This window comes from Myotis daubentonii, chromosome 3, assembly GCF_963259705.1.
Source record: "Myotis daubentonii chromosome 3, mMyoDau2.1, whole genome shotgun sequence".
In the NCBI taxonomy this organism is placed as follows: domain Eukaryota; kingdom Metazoa; phylum Chordata; class Mammalia; order Chiroptera; family Vespertilionidae; genus Myotis; species Myotis daubentonii.
This window is the reverse complement of record NC_081842.1, coordinates 216,617,118-216,635,540: the sequence shown is the minus strand read 5'-3', so window position 1 is coordinate 216,635,540 and position 18,423 is coordinate 216,617,118. Positions and strand designations below refer to the sequence as shown.

Genomic DNA, 18,423 nt, shown 5'->3' with positions numbered 1-18,423 from the left:
GGTGGACCGTTGCATGGGAGAAATTGTTACGGACCAGGCCTGGAAGAGGCATGCATCATTTATGCCACATTCCATTGGCCACAAGTCAGTCACATGACCCCAGAGGACAAAGGGCTGGGAGATACAGTTTTGTGGTGTGCCCAGAAGAGGAGGAGAGAAGCACATTGCTGAGCACCTGACAGGGAGCACCTGGACAGACCAGCCTATAGTTTGCCTCCACCCAGGCACTAAGGCCCTCCCACACATGAAGCTCCTCCCCTGCATAGAGGCCCCTCCCCCATTACAAAGCCCTTCTCACACACAGAGGCCCCTCCCATACACCTACCATGCACCCAGACCCCTCCCACACAGAGGCCCCACCCATGCTGAGGCCCCACTATGACTGAGGCCCCTCCCACAGGGAAGCTCCTGGCTCACACTGAGGCCCCACCCATGCTGAGGCCCCTCTCTTGCTGAGGCCCCTCCCATGCACCCAGGCCCCTCCCACACAGAGGCCCCACCCATGCTGAGGCCCCACTATGACTGAGGCCCCTCCCACAGGGAAGCTCCTGGCTCACACTGAGGCCCCACCCATGCTGAGGCCCCTCTCTTGCTGAGGCCCCTCCCATGCACCCAGGCCCCTCCCACACAGAGGCCCCACCCATGCTGAGGCCCCACTATGACTGAGGCCCCTCCCACAGGGAAGCTCCTGGCTCACACTGAGGCCCCACCCATGCTGAGGCCCCTCTCTTGCTGAGGCCCCTCCCATGCACCAAGGCCCCTCCCACACACGGGTTCCTCCCATACATTGACAGGCCTCTTTTCTACAAAGTCAGGTCTGAGGAAAAGGCTTGAACACTTGAAAAGAACAAGAATTTCCCAATCACTGTTGCTTCTCTGTGCTCGGCTGTAGAGCAGGCGCCTTGTGGATTGGTAGGCGAGATCCCCCTCTCCACCCTGCCCCAGGCCAACCTGCATCTCTGCTGATGTTTTCAAAAAGGCACTTTTAAAAGGCTTGTGAACATTTATCGGGTTGGTGTCTCTGCCGGATTTAGATTTCTAGTGACTATTAATTGCCTACCAATGAAGAGGTCAGCATTTGTAGTAAGGTTGGCAAATTCTACGTGGCATTTTTGACTGCACGGAAGGGGTGAACTAAGCCACACCCGTCCCCAGCCTGCTGCTTAACCTCAGGTTCACTTGAGGCCGCCAGGTACCTGCTACTCAGGGAAATCTAGCTGCCCTTCTGGATTCACATCCTGGCTTGACTCTTAGCCAAGGGCTGCCGGCTTTGGTTCCAAAGTGCTCTTGGTGCCCAAAAGGGGTGCCTCTCTGCTTGCCACTTCTCCATGGGAGCTGGCTCCCTGGGTGGGCGGGGGGGGTACTGTAAAGGGGCAGAGGGCAGGGCGGTGCGGCCGGGGCTCCCTGCAGCTCTTCTGGAGCAGTGGGGTGAAGCCCTCCTCCATCTCCCCAGGGGACGCTGGCCACAATCCAGCTGAACGGGACATGGTGTCATGTCAAGAATTCATAACTTCGGCTTTTGCTTGGTTTGTATTGTGATCTGTTAAAACCGCGATTGGACTAGGAGCAGCCATTCTCCGCCGCGGTAGGTTGCTGTGCTGGGCTATGGGAGTGCTCTCCAGGATGCTGGCTGAGTGGTCAGGTGGGCCTAGCTCAGGAATCATGAGTTCTTTCTAGAACAATTGGCACCCTAAGGGAGGAGGGTCTGTTCTGGGTTGTGGGGTGTCCATGACCAAAGCAAGGCATCTCTGTGTCCCCCGTGGCCACTGCTCTCAGAACCCGGATGGGTAAATGACGGTGTGGATCGTGCCTTCCCACAGCAGCTGCCCAATGATGCATTCCGGAAAGCGGGTTCACAACAATTCACAATAATTGCACAAAAGTTTAAGTAGCTTTGCATTAAACAACACAGGAACCACCTTTATAAAGCAGAAACTACAAACTAGGAGATTAGATAGAGACACACTGATAACGGGAGAGTTTAACCTACCACATTCAGCAAAGGACGGATTGAGTGGGCAAAAATGTACATAATCAGGCGCGATATATGTATAAATTTATACCCAATAATATAAAATATACCTTCTTTTCAAGTACCCCTGGAACATTTACAAAAATTTGTTATATATTAGGTCACAAAAAAGTCTAGTAAGTTCTATAAAGTAGAAATATTACAAACAATACCCTGACCACAATGCCCTTAACTGGACATTTGTTAACAAAAGCAAAGAGGAAATTTAATCTGGAAATTTAGAAAAACTCTCTATTAGACAACACTTAGATGAAAGGGGTGAAATTAACAAATTAAAAATAAGTAATGATAATTAAAACACTACCTATCAGAATTTATGGAAAACCAAGTAGTGATAGGAAAATTCACATCCCTAAACACTTTTATCAATAAAAACCCAAAAAATGAAAATAAATGAACTAAATTTTTAGCTCAAAAAGCTAGGAAAAGAACCACAAAGTAAACTGAAAGAAAGCACAAGAAAACAATAATAGGATAAAGCAGAAAATAATAGGGTAGAGAATAAAGGAATAATAGAGCTAATTAATCACTCGAATTTTTGATTTTTAAAAACATTAACAAAATGGACAAAACACCTTCTAACAATAAAAATGTATAAAAGGCACAAATATATAAAATAAATGGCAAGGGGGACATAACCATTGAAATAGAAGAGATTGAATAAGTCAGACTATTTTCCAGACCTCTATAAAAATAAATATGAAAACCAGGATAAAATACAGTTCCAAAATTGGCTCCATGTGATTTAGGAAGCTTAAAGAAACCAGTTTCCACAAAAGATGTAGAGAAAAATTATTAAAGAGCTAAGCCACAAAACAGCACTGGGATTAGATGGTTTCATGGGGCAGTTCTACCAAGCTTTTAGCGAACTGCTCGTCTCCACTCTTTATGAGTTGCTCAGAGTATTGGAAATAAAGAAGCACATTCGAATTCTTTTTTGAAAGCAGGTATAATATGCATACCTGAATCTGAGAAAGCAAGTAGAAAATTAAATTACAGAACAATATCACTTCTAAATATTGAAGCAAAAGTACTAAACAGATTATTTGTAAACCAAATTTAACACAACATTAAGAAGTCAATGCACTATGACCAAATGATATTTTTCCAGGAATGCAAGGTTGGTTCAACAAGAGGCAATGTATTGATGTAATAGGATACTTGAGGAAAAAAAAATCATGTGGTTATCTCCATAGATGCTGAAAAGCCTTTTATAGCATTTGACACCCATGCTGGATATATCCGTCAAGAAAATAGGAATGGAGGGAAAAGATAAAATAACATGATAAAATATTTTATGTGCCTGAATCCTATGGTCAGCATCATATTTGATGGGAAAGCACTAGAGGCATTTTCACAAAGATCAGGACCAAGGCAAAGGTGCCCATTGTCTCCACTATGATCCCGTAATTGTCCTGGAGGCATTAGCAGTTAGGTCACAGAAATCAGTTAGAGGCATGAGTACTAGAAAAGGAGATTCAAAACTATCTCAGTCTGTAGATGTGAGAATATATTGGGGGAAACCTAGAGGTCAGTGTTAAGAGTAAATCAAATAGTAAAAGAAATCATGGCGGCAGGAGGACAGAACAATTAGCACACAGAATCAATAGCTTTCTTGTATGTTAGTAAGACCGGTTAGAGGATACAGTAGCAGCAAAGAAAATACTTCGGCATAAACTTAGCAAGAAACAGGCAGAGCCTAAATGAGGAAAACTTCGAATCACTTCTGAAGACATAGAAGTAGTCTCGAGCAAATACAGTGACATCCCTTGGTCTTGGATGGGATGGCTTAAGATCACACAAAAAAAGCCAGTTTTTTCCTCTCATTTAATTATTGACTTTAACGCAATCCCAGTGAAAATACCCATAAGCTTTTTTATGGAGCCAGACAATTGATGCTTCATTCATATATAAAAGCAAACTTGTAATAACCATGAAAACCCTGAAAAATAAAAGCTACTAGGGGGACTAGCTCTCCCAGACATTAAAATGAACTGTAAAGCCACTATAATGAAAGCAGGGAGCATGGGTGCAGGCATAGACAACGTAGTGGAATGGAACCCAGCGTCCAGGCACAGACCTGATTCCATATGGGAAATCAGAATGTAATAAAGGTGGCATCTCACACCACGGGAGCAGAGATTAACTTTCCATTCGTTGTGCTGGGATAACTGCGTGGCCCTCTGGAAAAGATTTAATTCGATGTATATCTTACATTACATGCAACAATAAACTCCAATGGCTCTGAGAGCTAAATATTTAAAACAATGAAATTAGTAAGTTACTCTAGGAAAACACGAGTGAATTTTCCTGTAGCATGGGTATAGCGAAAGGTTTTCTAACTATGATTCAAAATCCTGATGTAGTAAAAGGTTGACAAATTTCAGTTCATAATACACTTTCGCCAGGGCAAAACAGACAAGCAAATGACTCCCAAACCCCGCCACGGGCACAGTCACAGTGCACATGTCCAAGCAGAGAAAACATTTGCAGCACACAGCAGCTCTAAAGGGTGAATATCCTTAATATAGAAAGAACAGTTAAAATTGGGGGGAAGGGGAACCCGGTAAAAAAATGGGCAGAAAACATAAAAAGATAATTTGCATAAAAGATGAAATGGCCTTTAAACATATAAAAACATGTTCAGCGTCACTCATAACTAGAGAAATGCAAATTGAAATGACTGGGATACCATTTCCACCTTCCGATTGGCAAGCATTAAAAAGACCGGCAGCGCCTCTGCTGGCCAGGTTGAGAGGAACCCAGTGCTCGCTCACTGCTGGTGGGACCGCAAATGGGGACAGCCCTTGGGAAGGGAAAGTTGGCGTCATTTGTCACGACCACTTGTGCGTTCACATTTGGACCCAAAAATCCCAATTCTAACAGCTAATCCTGAAGACGTACTTAAAAAGCTTGGAAGAACTCATGGACAAGGTTATTCATTCCAGAATTATTTACAATTGCAATATATTGGAAGCAACCTAATGTCCAAACATGGTGGAGTGGTTGACTATCCATGGTATAGCCAACGATGGAGTACTATGCAGCCATGAAAAAGACAGAGAACGTTGGCTAGGAACTGACATGGGGTGACTTCTAGGATATGCTGGGGAGTCACAAAGCAGAGTGCGGAAGGATAGCTTTGTGAGGGGAGGGAGGAGGGATTGAATGAAGAACATGAGGGTTCTTTTGTAGAGTGCTCTGAAATTGGATGGTGGTAATAGTTGCATACTATATACTTTTATTAAAATTTATCAGACTGTATTTTTATGATTTTTATGATATAAAATATTACCTAAACAAAGCTGCAAAAACAAAAGAAATATTTAGTGTGCTACTGAAGGTAAAATAGAAATATACACATACCTGTGTATTTTAGCAAAAACGGAAATATAGGATATTTCCTATATTTCCTAGGAAGGGTAAACTAGAATCTAAGGAGACTGCTTACCTATGGGGGTGGTCGGGACCAGAGTTGTGAGGATGAAGGAAGGTGATGGGACAAAAGGGACGAGTGAAATTTCTCTGAGGTGCCTTTTTGTGTATGTCTGACATTTATAATCATGCCAATGTTTCACAACTCAAAATAAAAAAGAAAGAAAGAAAAAGAAAAAAGAAAGCATCAAGGGCGAGAGGCAAAACCCGGGGAAGAATAAAAGTGGCGCCGCAGTGGGTCCCGCTGTGTTCTGAATGGACAGCAAACCCCACCGAGGGAGGACAGCTCCCCACGTGACCTTTGGGCTCAGTATTGTGACCACACCCCCGAAGCTAATTACAAAGAACAGCTGTCAGTAAATACATTGCTGCTCTGGTTGTCGGCTTGTTTCTCAAAGCCATGTGGATCCGTGGTTCTGGAGTTGCTTTATGTATATTCAAGGTTGAGGAGATAGGGAAACGTATTGTGAGGAATGGGAGCTGGTTTTCTCCAAATCTGGGAAGGAAGTTGCCCGTGGAGGAAGGAGGAGGCTGGAATTAGACTGTGGTTCTGGATGGGAATTTAGGGTGTCATTATGAGCACACACACCCAGACCTAGAAATATGCGTGTGTATTGGGGTAACTTGTTAGCTGAGAGAGCCTAATAGCAGTGGCACCTCAGGAGGCAGTTTGGACCAGAACCTAAGGAGGTGCTCAAGGGGCCATGGGGACATGGTCAACGACCCCCGAGCCAGGCCCCAAGGTCAGATCTGGGGTCTCCGAGCATCAAATTAGCATAAGCAATAAGTGGAGAGAAAGGTAAGTGTTTCCTTCTAGCAGATGGCCCATGGAGAAAGAATTTATAAAGTCCCAGCCTGTCTCCCACAATTTCTTACTCACTTCAGAGGGGAAATTGCAATTGTGCAGGGGAGGAACGTGGCAGACCCTACCCCGATCGAGTGACCGACCTTAATGTCCCTAATAACGGGACGGCAGCCTTCCCGCCTCCAGACACGATGATGCTCTGAGGACACGCATCATTCCTGTGGTCTTCCTGCCAAAAACGCAGCGCCGGGATTTCATTGTGAGGAAATGGCAGGCAGACCAAACGGAGGGCCTTCTGCGACAGAACTGGCCTGCGCTCGACGGGAAATGTCAAGGTCATGAGAGAAAAACCCAAGGCTCTGGTCGCGATGACAGAGACTACGCGATGTGAGAAGGAGATGTCGGCGATGCTGGGTTGGATCCTGGACCAGACACGGTTTTGTGCTTTTCTCCGGAGGACATTCTAGGACAACGGGTCTAATTTCAGCGTCTGGAGAGGAGATACTAGTTTTATGTCAGTGTCAATGCTCAGATTCTTAGGAAATAAAAAATAAAGCATTTAGCGGTAGAGGGCATTGGGACTTCATCTTCCTCTCACACAGTTCAAAAATAGTGTGTGCGTGTGTGTATGTGCATGTGTGTATGTGTGTATGTGCGTGTGTGTGTGTGTGGCAGAGAGCGAGCAAGCAAATGAGTTCTGTGTTAACATTTGGTGAATGTGGGTGAAGCATATACAAGAATGTACTGTTTTTGCAAAGTCTGCAGGTCTTAAAGTGTCTCAAGATAAACATCTGTCAACAGGCCTTAGTGACATGCCCCGCAGTCCTGTGGAGGATTAAGTGAGATAACACCCGTGCGTGTGCAGTGCCGGGTCTCCGGGTCCCCTGCACAGACTTCGCCAGGGACTGTGAGCCCTTCCTGTCTGCACAGCGATGCTGCCCTGAGGCCCCCTGGACATGTTTTGTTGTTGGAGATGAAGGATGGAGCCTCGTATCTGGCTCCGCGCTGAGCCCCACCTGCTCTGTGACTGCAAGTGGGCAGTCGATCTCTCTGATAGAAGCTCATTAGAATGAGGTCCTGGCATTGATCATTTCATATATTCACTCATCAAACACTGCTTATGGTGCTGAGGGAGCAGGCACTGCTCCTTGCTTTCGCCAGCCCCTGAGGGACTGAACACTGCATCTAAGGGCAAGACTGTGCAAGCGATGCAGTGCAGAGCGACAGCCTGTCCGCTTCCTGGTGGGTGTGACTCAGGGCTCTCCCTAACGGTGTAAGTCAGGGGCCTCCCTTGTGGGTTTGATTCAGGGGTCTCCTGAGGGTGTAAGTCAGGGGTCTCCCTGGTGGGCGTGACTCAGGGGACCCCCTGAGGGTGTAAGTCAGGGGTCTCCCTGGGGAGTTAGTGGAGCGCGTCTGGGAGGAGAGATGGGGGTGCTCCCTGTTGGAGAGGAACACAGGGTGGCGGTGAACCTCTGCCTGTGACAGTTGGGGAGAATGTCTGGGGCTCAGGGCAGGGGAGCGCTCGGGGCATTTGTGCTGAGATTGGAAGTGACCTGAGTGTGCAGGTGAGGAATGTGGGCTCCTGTGGGCTCCCAGGTCCAGGGTCCCCGACGAGTCCAGCCTCCGTGGCAAAGCGTAGGAATCCGGGGCAGCGTGGCATCAGAAAGCTGTGCCCACAGGGTTGCCAACTTCTCTTTCTTGGGAAGGACAATCTGTTACGTCCAAGCTCATTTTTTTTTAACATTAAAAAAACCCCTTTGTTTGTGAATAATACTGAAAGCAGATGGCAATGTTTTAAAACGTCCTTACTTAGCAAAATAAAAGTTGTCAATCCAGGGTTTGTCTCTCCATCACGTTTTTAAAAATAGGATCATAAAACAGGCCCCGGGGAGCACAGGCATCCCCCCTCTCCAGCTTAAAGGTGCCCTTATCCTGTCACTAGAAACCTGCCGACCACCCAGGAGATTGGGGAGACCTGACAGCAGCATGTGTCACCTGCCCTCTGGGTTCCGGAAAAGCCAGCCTTGTCCCCGCTGTCACTGTCACTGGCATCGGTGACGTCTTACCTGCTCCTCCCCTGCCCACCCGCCGGCTGCCCCTGCAGGCAGCCCAGGCCCTGGTCCTGCATGTCCCTCCAGCACGTGGCCCTTGGTGAGTTCTCCGCCAAGTTCTCTGCTGAGTGCTCTGGGCTGCGGCTTTGACATGCTGTTTGGATGCAGGGACGTTGGACAGAGCCTAAAACCGATTGTGACATCTTTTTAAAAATTGTGGCCGAAACTGGTTTGGCTCAGTGGATAGAGCGTCGGCCTGTGGACTGAAAGGTCCCGGGTTCGGTTTGGGTCAAGGGCATGTACCTGGGTTGTGGGCACATCCCCAGTAGGAGATGTGCAGGAGGCAGCTGATGGATGTTTCTCTCTCATCGATGTTTCCAACTCTCTATCTCTCTCCCTTCCTCTCTGTAAAAAATCAATAAAATATATTTTAAAAAAATTGTGATAAAACATATACACAAGTCCTAGCTGGTTTGGCTCAGTGGTTGAGCATCGACCTACGAACCAGGAGATCATGGTTTGATTCCTGGTCAGGGCACATGTCTGGGTTGTGGGCTCAATCCCCAGTGCGGGGCGTGCAGGAGGCAGCCGGTCCATGATTCTCTCTGCATCTCTCTTCTTCTCTGAAATCAATAAAAATATATTTTTTAAAAATACACACAACATTTGCTTTTTTAACCACTTTCAGGTTGTGCTCCAACGGCATAAAGTGCGTTCACGTGGCTGCACAACCATCACCACCATCATCTCCAGAACTTTCTTATCTTCCCCAAATGACCTCTGTCATCATTAAACCCTAATGGGCCATTGCTCCTGCCCCAGCCCTAAGTGGGATCATACAGCATTTCTCCTTTCGTGTCGGACTTATTTCACTTCAAAGCTCATCCATTTGTTGGCGTGTCGGAGTGTCCTTCTTTTTTAAGGCTGATTAACAGCCCGTTAGCTGTAAATACCACGTTTTGTTTATCTGCTCACCTGTCTGTGGATGCCTGTTGTCCCTCCCTCCTGGTGACCGTGAATGAAGCTGCTGTGAACAGAGGCGCACACAAGTTGCTAGGGCGCCGCCCTCAGTTCTTTGGCGTGTATGTACCCAGAAGTGGAACGCCCGGGTCACATGGAAGTTTCACATTTGATTCTCGGAGGACCCGCCACAGCTGTTTCCTCAGCGGCTGCATGAGGTTGGCGACTGCGGTTATTCCTGAGACAGAGAATGAGGTTAGTCGGGGAAGGAAATGTTAGTTTTTACTTGTTATGTTCCAATCACTTGAGGGTTTTTTGTTTGTTTCTTGAAAGAACGTATTACTTTTGTAATTTAAAATACAAAAAGGGAAAAACCCAAATTCAGTAAACCCCATGTGCGGTCACGAGCACAGACCTCACTCGTGTACCTGTCACCTCTGTGTTAGGTCCATGTGTGGCCGTTACCGTCACTCTGATGCTCACTGCCACCCGGCTCCCTGCTGGGCTCGTCAGACGCGCGCACTCTCTCGCCCGGCCCTCCGCGCAGAGAGGGGCTCCGTGTTTGCACAATAAGCTCAGAGGTGACGTCCCTCCCCGAGCCCCTCGGCAGTGAGTGGCGCATATTGAGTTCTTCAATGACAAGACCACTTTCTTCTAGACGGGGGCGCAGGCGCCTCTTTAAAATATGCCTTTAACTTCTGATTTGCCTTTTAAAGTAATGTGATACTGCGGCCGCGTTTGCGAGATTCCAGGACCATCCGGGCCTTTCCTCTGTTTCTTTTGCTTTGGTTTGTCCTCGTTTGAACACAGCTCCGTTGAGGAGACCCTCGGTCGCGGGAGGGGTGCAGGGACTTGTCAGCAGGCTCATCGGACATGAAAGGGGCTGTGTTTCCACTTTACATAGGAAGAGTGACGAGGCGGGGCCCCTCGCGGCTTCCTTCCGAGCCGTGGCTGTGATGGAGACTGGACGGATTGTTTTAAAGTTGCCATTGACGCCTCTAATTCTAGATGGAACCTCTTATTAATATACCAGAGGCCCAGCGTGCGAAATCGCGCAAGACCCCGAGTCCCGCCGCTGCTGTGGGACCCATCAATGCACCTCCCAGTGACCGGTCGTTTGGTCGTTCCAACATTCTGGCGTTACAGCCACTGGCTTTTTATAATATAGATTGTCCAATAGCCTCGGGGTGGGCACGGCACTGTGACACAGTACCGTGTGCCTTGAGGTGCCCCTTTCGTCATGTGCAGGGGTTCTTGGGGGTGCCGTGCCTTCTGCACCTAACCGAGCAGCTTCCACAGCAAAGACTGCCAAGTGCCTCATTTTGTTAAACTCTTAAAACTGTTAAATTAATAAAATCAGCTCCACAGAACCTGATTAGCTCGAAATTGCTTTAAATTTGGTCATTAAGTTTCAGGGAACATGCAATTTTCTTCACATCTGGTGCAGCTGCGGGCGTGAGGGGTGAGGACGGGGTGGCAGTGACAAATGTGAGGAGGCGAGGGAGCGCTCTGTCACTGCCGGTTTCTGCCCCTCTGGCTTCCGCCCCCAGGAGCCGGTGTCCCGGCGAGACCCTAGGCCCTGCGTGTTTCCGCAAGACTGTCCTCTTCCCAGGCGGCAGGACTCTGCAGACCAGCTGGCACCCAGGAGCCCGCCCTGTCACCCTGGGCCCTGGGCGCACGTTCCTCCTCCTCTGGGCCTCGACACCCCCATCTGTGAAATGGGCTGTGGCTCAGGCTGGGGGAGAGCGCCACCTTCTGTTGGGGACGGTTGGAGGCAGCGCTGGCTAAGCCCATCCACATGCATTGGCTGCCTGTCTGCCTTGCTGCTGGCTCAGGCTCTTCGCTCCTCTGGTCGGGTCGCAGGGTGGGACCTGTAAGACCCTGACAGGGAAGTGGGACTCCATCTGCACGTTTCTGCTCTGGAGGCTGAGGCGTGACCCTCACTCTGTGCTGTGGGGGCACCTGACCCGGCCTGGGGGCTCCGCATGTGGCCTTCTGCTGGGACAGCACCACTTTCCTCACCGAGGCTGGTGCACCTCCAGGGCCTTCTCGGGGTGGGAAGGGGCGGGAGCCGGCAAGCCCGGCCGTGGAAATGCGGTCACTGGAAGGAGCGCCTGGGATCTCGTGTGGGAATTCCTGAGTTAGAGCTAGAACCCGGCCTGAGGCAACTCAGTGGACCATGTGTGCTTGCGCCCTCGCTCACCACGGAGGGCAGTGCCAATGGTGGGGAAGGCCGGGCCTGGGTGCTGCTCCCTCCAAGGCCTGGTGCCGGGGCTACTGGGATTATGGCCTCCAGACAATGCTTCAGGTGGGGCGCAGGACTCCCATCCTGCTGAGGAGGCCAGGCGTCGGGGTCATGTGACTCGCTGACAGCCGCATGGTGGGTGAGTCGGTGGCAGGTTAGGATCTGCCCCCGGAGGTGGATGGTGAACGGGGACTCCCCAGAGGAGCGGGAGCTGAGAACGTGCGGGTGTCTCTGTGAGTGGACGTTGGCCTGAGGTCCCACACGCTGGTCTCGGGGCTCCCTGCGAGTCCCACTCAGGGCCGCATCATCAGTGCACCCTCAGGTCCAGCCGCACTCGGGGGGAGGGGGCTCCATCCCAGGCCACAGCCCCCGCAGGCGCCAGAGCTCCTCTGCTGGTCCTTTAAAACCAGCCGCTCTCCCGAGAGTGTCATTTTTCAAGTGACACGCCTCCCAGGAGAGCCGGCTCCTTCTGGAGTTGATGGCGCTTAAGTGGCGACTGCCGCCCATTGCATCTGCTTCTCAGGCTGTTGGCGCTGCTGAGAACTGCAGCTCCGGCCCAGGAACTCCAGCTGCTGGAGCTTCAGCTGCCGGGGCCGGGAGGGTTTAGTGGCAGGGACATGGGGGCGGGCTGCAGGCACAGAATTGCACCTGAGGGAGAGTGGGGGGCAGAAGCCGGGCGTGCAGAGCTCCAGCAGGGCTCCCTGAACTTGACGGCTGGCCGAGTGTGGCAGAGCCCCAGGTCCCCCCTAGGCCGTGGGGAAGAAGGGGCTGCAAGCGCTGTCCCGGGTGCTCCCTCGGGTTCCCAGGAGACTGCAGAAGAGGCTCATGCCCTGAAGTTGTCACCAGCGGTCAGACCGCCCGCGGCGTCCACCGTCACTGATGCTGACACGCGGGGCCCTCAGATATGGCCACAGAGCCAGCGGGACCTGTATTTTACAGGCTGCCCTGCCCTCGGCGCCATCGCTCGTCGCTGCGTGGATGGGCACACCTGAAGGGGAGGCGTGGGGACACGTACACATGCCTGTGTGTGGCCTACATGGAAAGTACACACTTTAAGCCCAGAATTAGACCCAATCATGTGACGGATTTGTAGCTCCTGAAATGTGGTCTTTAGAAGCTCGACATGGAAACAATTAAAAGCACTTTTACTGAATTCCTTCCCTCTGCAGCCCCCTCCTGTCCTCAGTCTCTGGTCAAAATACAAAAGTTGGTTTGGTAAAACAGCCCTGTCTTCCAGAATCGAGGCAAAGTTTCTAGGTGGATGGCTCTTAGAGCGCCCTGGCTGTCGGTGCGGCTGTGTGGACAGGTACTGAAGATAATAAAGTGCGTGCAAATACTCACCTGGGGCATTGGTGTTTCACGGTGCTGTTCGCGAGGTCGTGGAAGAAGGCCCTGTCGCCCCTCGGAATGACATGGTCCCTGTCCCTCCGCCCCAGCCCGTTGTGGCCTGGGCACGACATCTGAACTTAAAGACGGTTCCTACAAAATCGCCTGCACGCCTGTCGCCGGGGCGTGCGTCCCATCCTGCTGTGGCGCCCGGTGCTGCGGCTTCCTCCGAAAACAGCTGTTTGCGGGGACCTGCAGGGGGAGGGCAGGGAGAGGCTCGCTGCGCTTCGCGGGCCTGGTGCCCCCGGGGGACTGAGGTCCGCGAGGTCCCCTGTCCGCCCGCTCCCGGAGCCGCTGCGGAGCTCCGTGCTGTGGAAGACCCGGCTCTTCTCTTCTCCCGAGAGCCTCGGGATTCTGTGGCTTTATTTTCCGCTTCGCCTCTAAGGCTTCCTTCCTCCGCCTCCTCCGTCAGCGTGAAGCGCTGTCTTCCTGGTCCTGGTAGTTACCTAGATGACAGCCATGTGTTTTTAAGATTGATTCCTCAGGAGAGTGCATTAGGCATCGCAGCCTAGAAGCGCCAAACTGCCAGGCTTTCCAGGGGAGGAAGATGCTGGTTGGCCAGGCAGGGTGTCCCTGGTTTTATGTTGACAACAAACAAAGTAACAAACAACAAAACCCCAGAAATGGCTGAGGGTCCCTGGCTGGCACTCAGAGAGAAGGCAGGGTGGTTTGATGGCCATTCGGAGTGAGTGGTGTGTGTGGTATGTGTGGTGTGAGTGGTGTGTGTGGAGTGAGTGGTGTGTGTGGTGTGAGTGGTGTGTGTGGTGTGTGTGGTGTGTGTATTTGATTGTCTTCTCGCATAGGTGGTGGCCTCCCCTCCTTGGGGCCTTCGATGTTTGGAGGGAGCCTGTCACGGTGAAACGTGAGTGGCCATGATGTGTCATTTGAGGAGGCGGTCGCCAACCGGTGGTCCGCGGACCCCTGGTGGTCTGTGAGGTCTGAAAGGTTGGCGACCGCGGGTTTAAGGCACACGGTTGAAGAGGCCCAGGGTCGCTCCCCACGCCTGTTACTTTGCGTGGTGATTGTGGGAGCCCAGGTAGAGACAAGCTTCCATCCGTGGGGTTCCCTGAGTGAGGGCGGGGTACAGCCCAGCCCCCACCGCTGAGCTGATGGGCTTGTGTGTGAGCAGGAAGCAAGCCTTGGCTGTGACTGCGGAGAGCCTGGCCCACCCTGCCCGACGCGGCCGTGAAGGCAGCAGTGCTGGTGGGTGCTCCTGGGCCAGGAGGGTCCCACACTCACATGTTCTGTCGCTGTTCCCACGGGGAAGCTGGCTGCCCACATGCTAACACAGCCAGTCCTGACCACAGCCGAGGCAAGGGCAGTCTGATTAAGTGTGTGTGTGTGTGTGTGTGTGCATGAGTGTCCTGTGTATGTCTGTGTGTAGTGTGTGTGTGTGGTGTATGCCTGTGTATGTGATGTGTGCATCTGCATGCACGTGTATGCATGCATGTAATGTGTATGCATGGAAGAGTGCCACGCGTATATCGGTGCATGTGCACGATGTGTGGCATGTGTGCAATGCATGAGTGCCACATGTGAGTGTACTGTTTGCATGCTTGTGGCATGTGAGCATCCATGTGATGTGTGTGGCATATGTTTGTGTGGTGTGTATAGTGTGTGTGTGGTGTGTGTGTGTGCATGTGTGTGTGTAAAGAAAACAGAGGTTCTTTGGAGACCAGGCGGCCTGCTGCACAGAGCTCCCTGCCTGTGCCGGGTCCTGGGGTCCCTGCGGCGGGCAGGGCTGGTGGCCTGAGCATTGCACCGGAAGTCGCTCTGACCGGGCTCCGTGCACCAGCAGACTTCAGAGTGATTTATATGAAAACAGTTTAGAGCATTTACTGGCTGTAAGAACTAATTTCCAATAAATCAGACAGGATTCCCTGGGGAACTGGAAATAAATGAGGGCAGAAGAAATTGCTAAGGGTTGTTGAGCAATCAAGAGATGGGTTCTAGATATCTTAAAATGATATTTAAATGGACAAAGTTGATTTAACTGTCTTTCCTCATGTCCAGGAGTAAGATTTAAGTCCACAGCCTGTCATTACAACCAGGAATTTTTCACCAGGAGACTTTCGGCATTTCAGACACATCCCACTGAATGGCAATGCTAATATTCCAGTCCCAGCCCTAAATTACAATGAAAAGGCATTAATTGCTTGGTTCCCTGCAAAGTCCATAAAAAAAGTGTTTCCAGAAAAAGTCCAAATTCAGTACATGAGGCAGAACTTTCATTATCTAATGTTAGTCATTTTTTCTAATTAAAAAATGTAAATGAATATATATTTTATTACCCCGAGTCCACAAGCACCCATTACACGGGCACTGGAAGCCTGGCGCTGTGCCCGAGCTGGGGAAGGCGGGCACGTGGAATGGCATGTGGTTCTTGACCTCCAGAGCGTGACTTTCCGGGGAAGAGGAGGCTGTGGAACCGCCAAGAACGACGCCGCCAAAACAGGGCAGGAGGGCGGCGGCTGGTGGAAGCTGAGTAGCTTCCGGGGGAGGGGAGGGGAGGCGTGGGGTCCGGAGCACCAGCTGGCGTGGGTTAGGGTTAGGGTTAGGGTTCGTGGCTGGGCAAGGAGAGGGGGGAGCCAAGTGGCCGGGACTGGATGCGGGAAGGGATTTTTGGAATTCCCAAAGCGAGAGAGAGGCTCTCCCAGCGGGCATTCATCACCTGCGGGCATTACTCACGGCCAAGGTCGAGCATCATTTCCTGGTCTTTGTGGTACCTCGATGGTGGGCTGCTCTTGGAAGAGGCGAGGACGATGGAGAAAGAGATGGGGGGCGGAGAAGGAGGGGGGACAGAAGGGGGGCAGAGAAGGAGGGGGGGCAGAAAAGAGGGGACAGAGGGGGAGAGGGGGGACAGAAGGGGGGCGGAGAAGGAGGGGGGGCAGAGAAGGGGGGACAGAGGGGGAGAGGGGGGACAGAAGGGGGGCGGAGAAGGAGGGGGGACAGAAGGGGGCACAGAGAAGGAGAGGGGGACAGAAGGGGGGCGGAGAAGGAGGGGGAACAGAAGGGGGCACAGAGAAGGAGAGGGGGACAGAAGGGGGCACAGAGAAGGAGAGGGGGACAGAAGGGGGGTGGAGAAGGAGGGGGGACAGAAGGGGGGCGGAGAAGGAGGGGGGACAGAAGGGGGGTGGAGAAGGAGGGGGGACAGAAGGGGGGCGGAGAAGGAGGGGGGACAGAAGGGGGCACAGAGAAGGAGAGGGGGACAGAAGGGGGGTGGAGAAGGAGGGGGGACAGAAGGGGGGCGGAGAAGGAGGGGGACAGAAGGGGGGTGGAGAAGGAGGGGGGACAGAAGGGGGGCGGAGAAGGAGGGGGGACAGAAGGGGGCACAGAGAAGGAGAGGGGACAGAAGGGGGGTGGAGAAGGAGGGGGGACAGAAGGGGGGCGGAGAAGGAGGGGGGACAGAAGGGGGCACAGAGAAGGAGAGGGGGACAGAAGGGGGGTGGAGAAGGAGGGGGGACAGAAGGGGGGCGGAGAAGGAGGGGGGACAGAAGGGGGCACAGAGAAGGAGAGGGGGACAGAAGGGGGGTGGAGAAGGAGGGGGGACAGAAGGGGGGTGGAGAAGGAGGGGGGACAGAAGGGGGCACAGAGAAGGAGAGAGGGACAGATGGGGGGCGGAGAAGGAGGGGGGACAGAAGGGGGGCGGAGAAGGAGGGGGTACAGAAGGGGGTGGAGAAGGAGGGGGGACAGAAGGGGGGGCGGAGAAGGAGAGGGGACAGAAGGGGAGACGGAGAAGGAGAGAGGGACAGATGGGGGGCGGAGAAGGAGGGGGGACAGAAGGGGGGCGGAGAAGGAGGGGGTACAGAAGGGGGGTGGAGAAGGAGGGGGGACAGAAGGGGGGTGGAGAAGGAGGGGGGACAGAAGGGGGCGGAGAAGGAGGTGGGACAGAAGGGGGGCGGAGAAGGAGGGGGTACAGAAGGGGGGTGGAGAAGGAGGGGGGGACAGAAGGGGGGGCGGAGAAGGAGAGGGGACAGAAGGGGAGACGGAGAAGGAGAGAGGGACAGATGGGGGGCGGAGAAGGAGGGGGGACAGAAGGGGGGCGGAGAAGGAGGGGGTACAGAAGGGGGGTGGAGAAGGAGGGGGGACAGAAGGGGGGTGGAGAAGGAGGGGGGACAGAAGGGGGCGGAGAAGGAGGGTGGACAGAAGGGGCGGAGAAGGAGGGGGGACAGAAGGGGGGTGGAGAAGGAGAGGGGGACAGAAGGGGGGTGGAGAAGGAGGGGGGACAGAAGGGGGCGGAGAAGGAGGGGGGACAGAAGGGGGCGGAGAAGGAATGGGGGACAGAAGGGGGGTGGAGAAGGAGGGGGGACAGAAAAGGGGGCGGAGAAGGAGGTGGGACAGAAGGGGGCGGAGAAGGAGGGGGGACAGAAGGGGGGGACGGAGAAGGAGAGGGGGACTGAAGGGGGGTGGAGAAGGAGGGGGGGACAGAAGGGGGCGGAGAAGGAGGGGGACAGAATGGGGGGCGGAGAAGGAGAGGGGACAGAAGGGGGGGAAGGAGAGGAGAGAGGGACAGAAGGGGGGCGGAGAAGGAGGGGGACAGAAGGGGGGCGGAGAAGGAGGGGGTATAGAAGGGGGGTGGAGAAGGAGGGGGGACAGAAGGAGGGGACGGAGAACGGAGAGGGGGACTGAAGGGGGGGTGGAGAAGGAGGGGGACAGAAGGGGGCGGAGAGAAGGAGGGGGGACAGAAGGGGGCGGAGAAGGAGTGGGGACAGAAGGGGGGGAAGGAGAAGGAGAGAGGGACAGAAGGGGGGCGGAGAAGGAGGGGGACCAGAAGGGGGGTGGAGAAGGAGGGGGTATAGAAGGGGGGTGGAGAAGGAGGGGGACAGAAGGAGGGGACGGAGAAGGAGAGGGGGACTGAAGGGGGGTGGAGAAGGAGGGGGGACAGAAGGGGGGCGGAGAAGGAGGGGGGACAGAAGGGGGCGGAGAAGGAGTGGGGACAGAAGGGGGGAAGGAGAAGGAGGGCGGGGGGGACAGAAGGGGGGGTGGAGAAGGAGGGGGACAGAAGGGGGCGGAGAAGGAGGTCGGGACCGAAGGGGGGCGGAGAACGGAGGGGGACAGAAGGGCGGGACGGAGAAGGAGAGGGGGACTGAAGGGGGGTGGAGAAGGAGGGGGGACAGAAGGGGGCCGGAGAAGGGGGGGGACAGAAGGGGGCGGAGAAGGAGTGGGGACAGAAGGGGGGGAAGGAGAAGGAGAGAGGGACAGAAGGGGGGCGGAGAAGGAGGGGGACAGAAGGGGGGCGGAGAGAAGGAGGGGGTATAGAAGGGGGGTGGAGAAGGAGGGGGGACAGAAGGAGGACGGAGAAGGAGAGGGGACTGAAGGGGGGGTGGAGAAGGAGGGGGGACAGAAGGGGGGCGGAGAAGGAGGGTGGACAGAAGGGGACACAGAGAAGGAGAGGGGGACAGAAGGGGGGTGGAGAAGGAGGGGGGACAGAAGGGGGCGGAGAAGGAGGGGGGACAGAAGGGGGCACAGAGAAGGAGAGGGGGACAGAAGGGGGGTGGAGAAGGAGGGG

The 18,423-nt window shown here is 53.3% G+C and overlaps 1 protein-coding gene across 9 annotated transcripts in view; it reads left to right on the top strand.

Moving 5' to 3' along the window:
• Positions 1-18,423, top strand: part of CAMTA1 (calmodulin binding transcription activator 1) — a 683,296-nt gene that overhangs the window by 305,823 nt on the left and 359,050 nt on the right. The gene's annotated exons all lie outside the window — the stretch shown is intronic.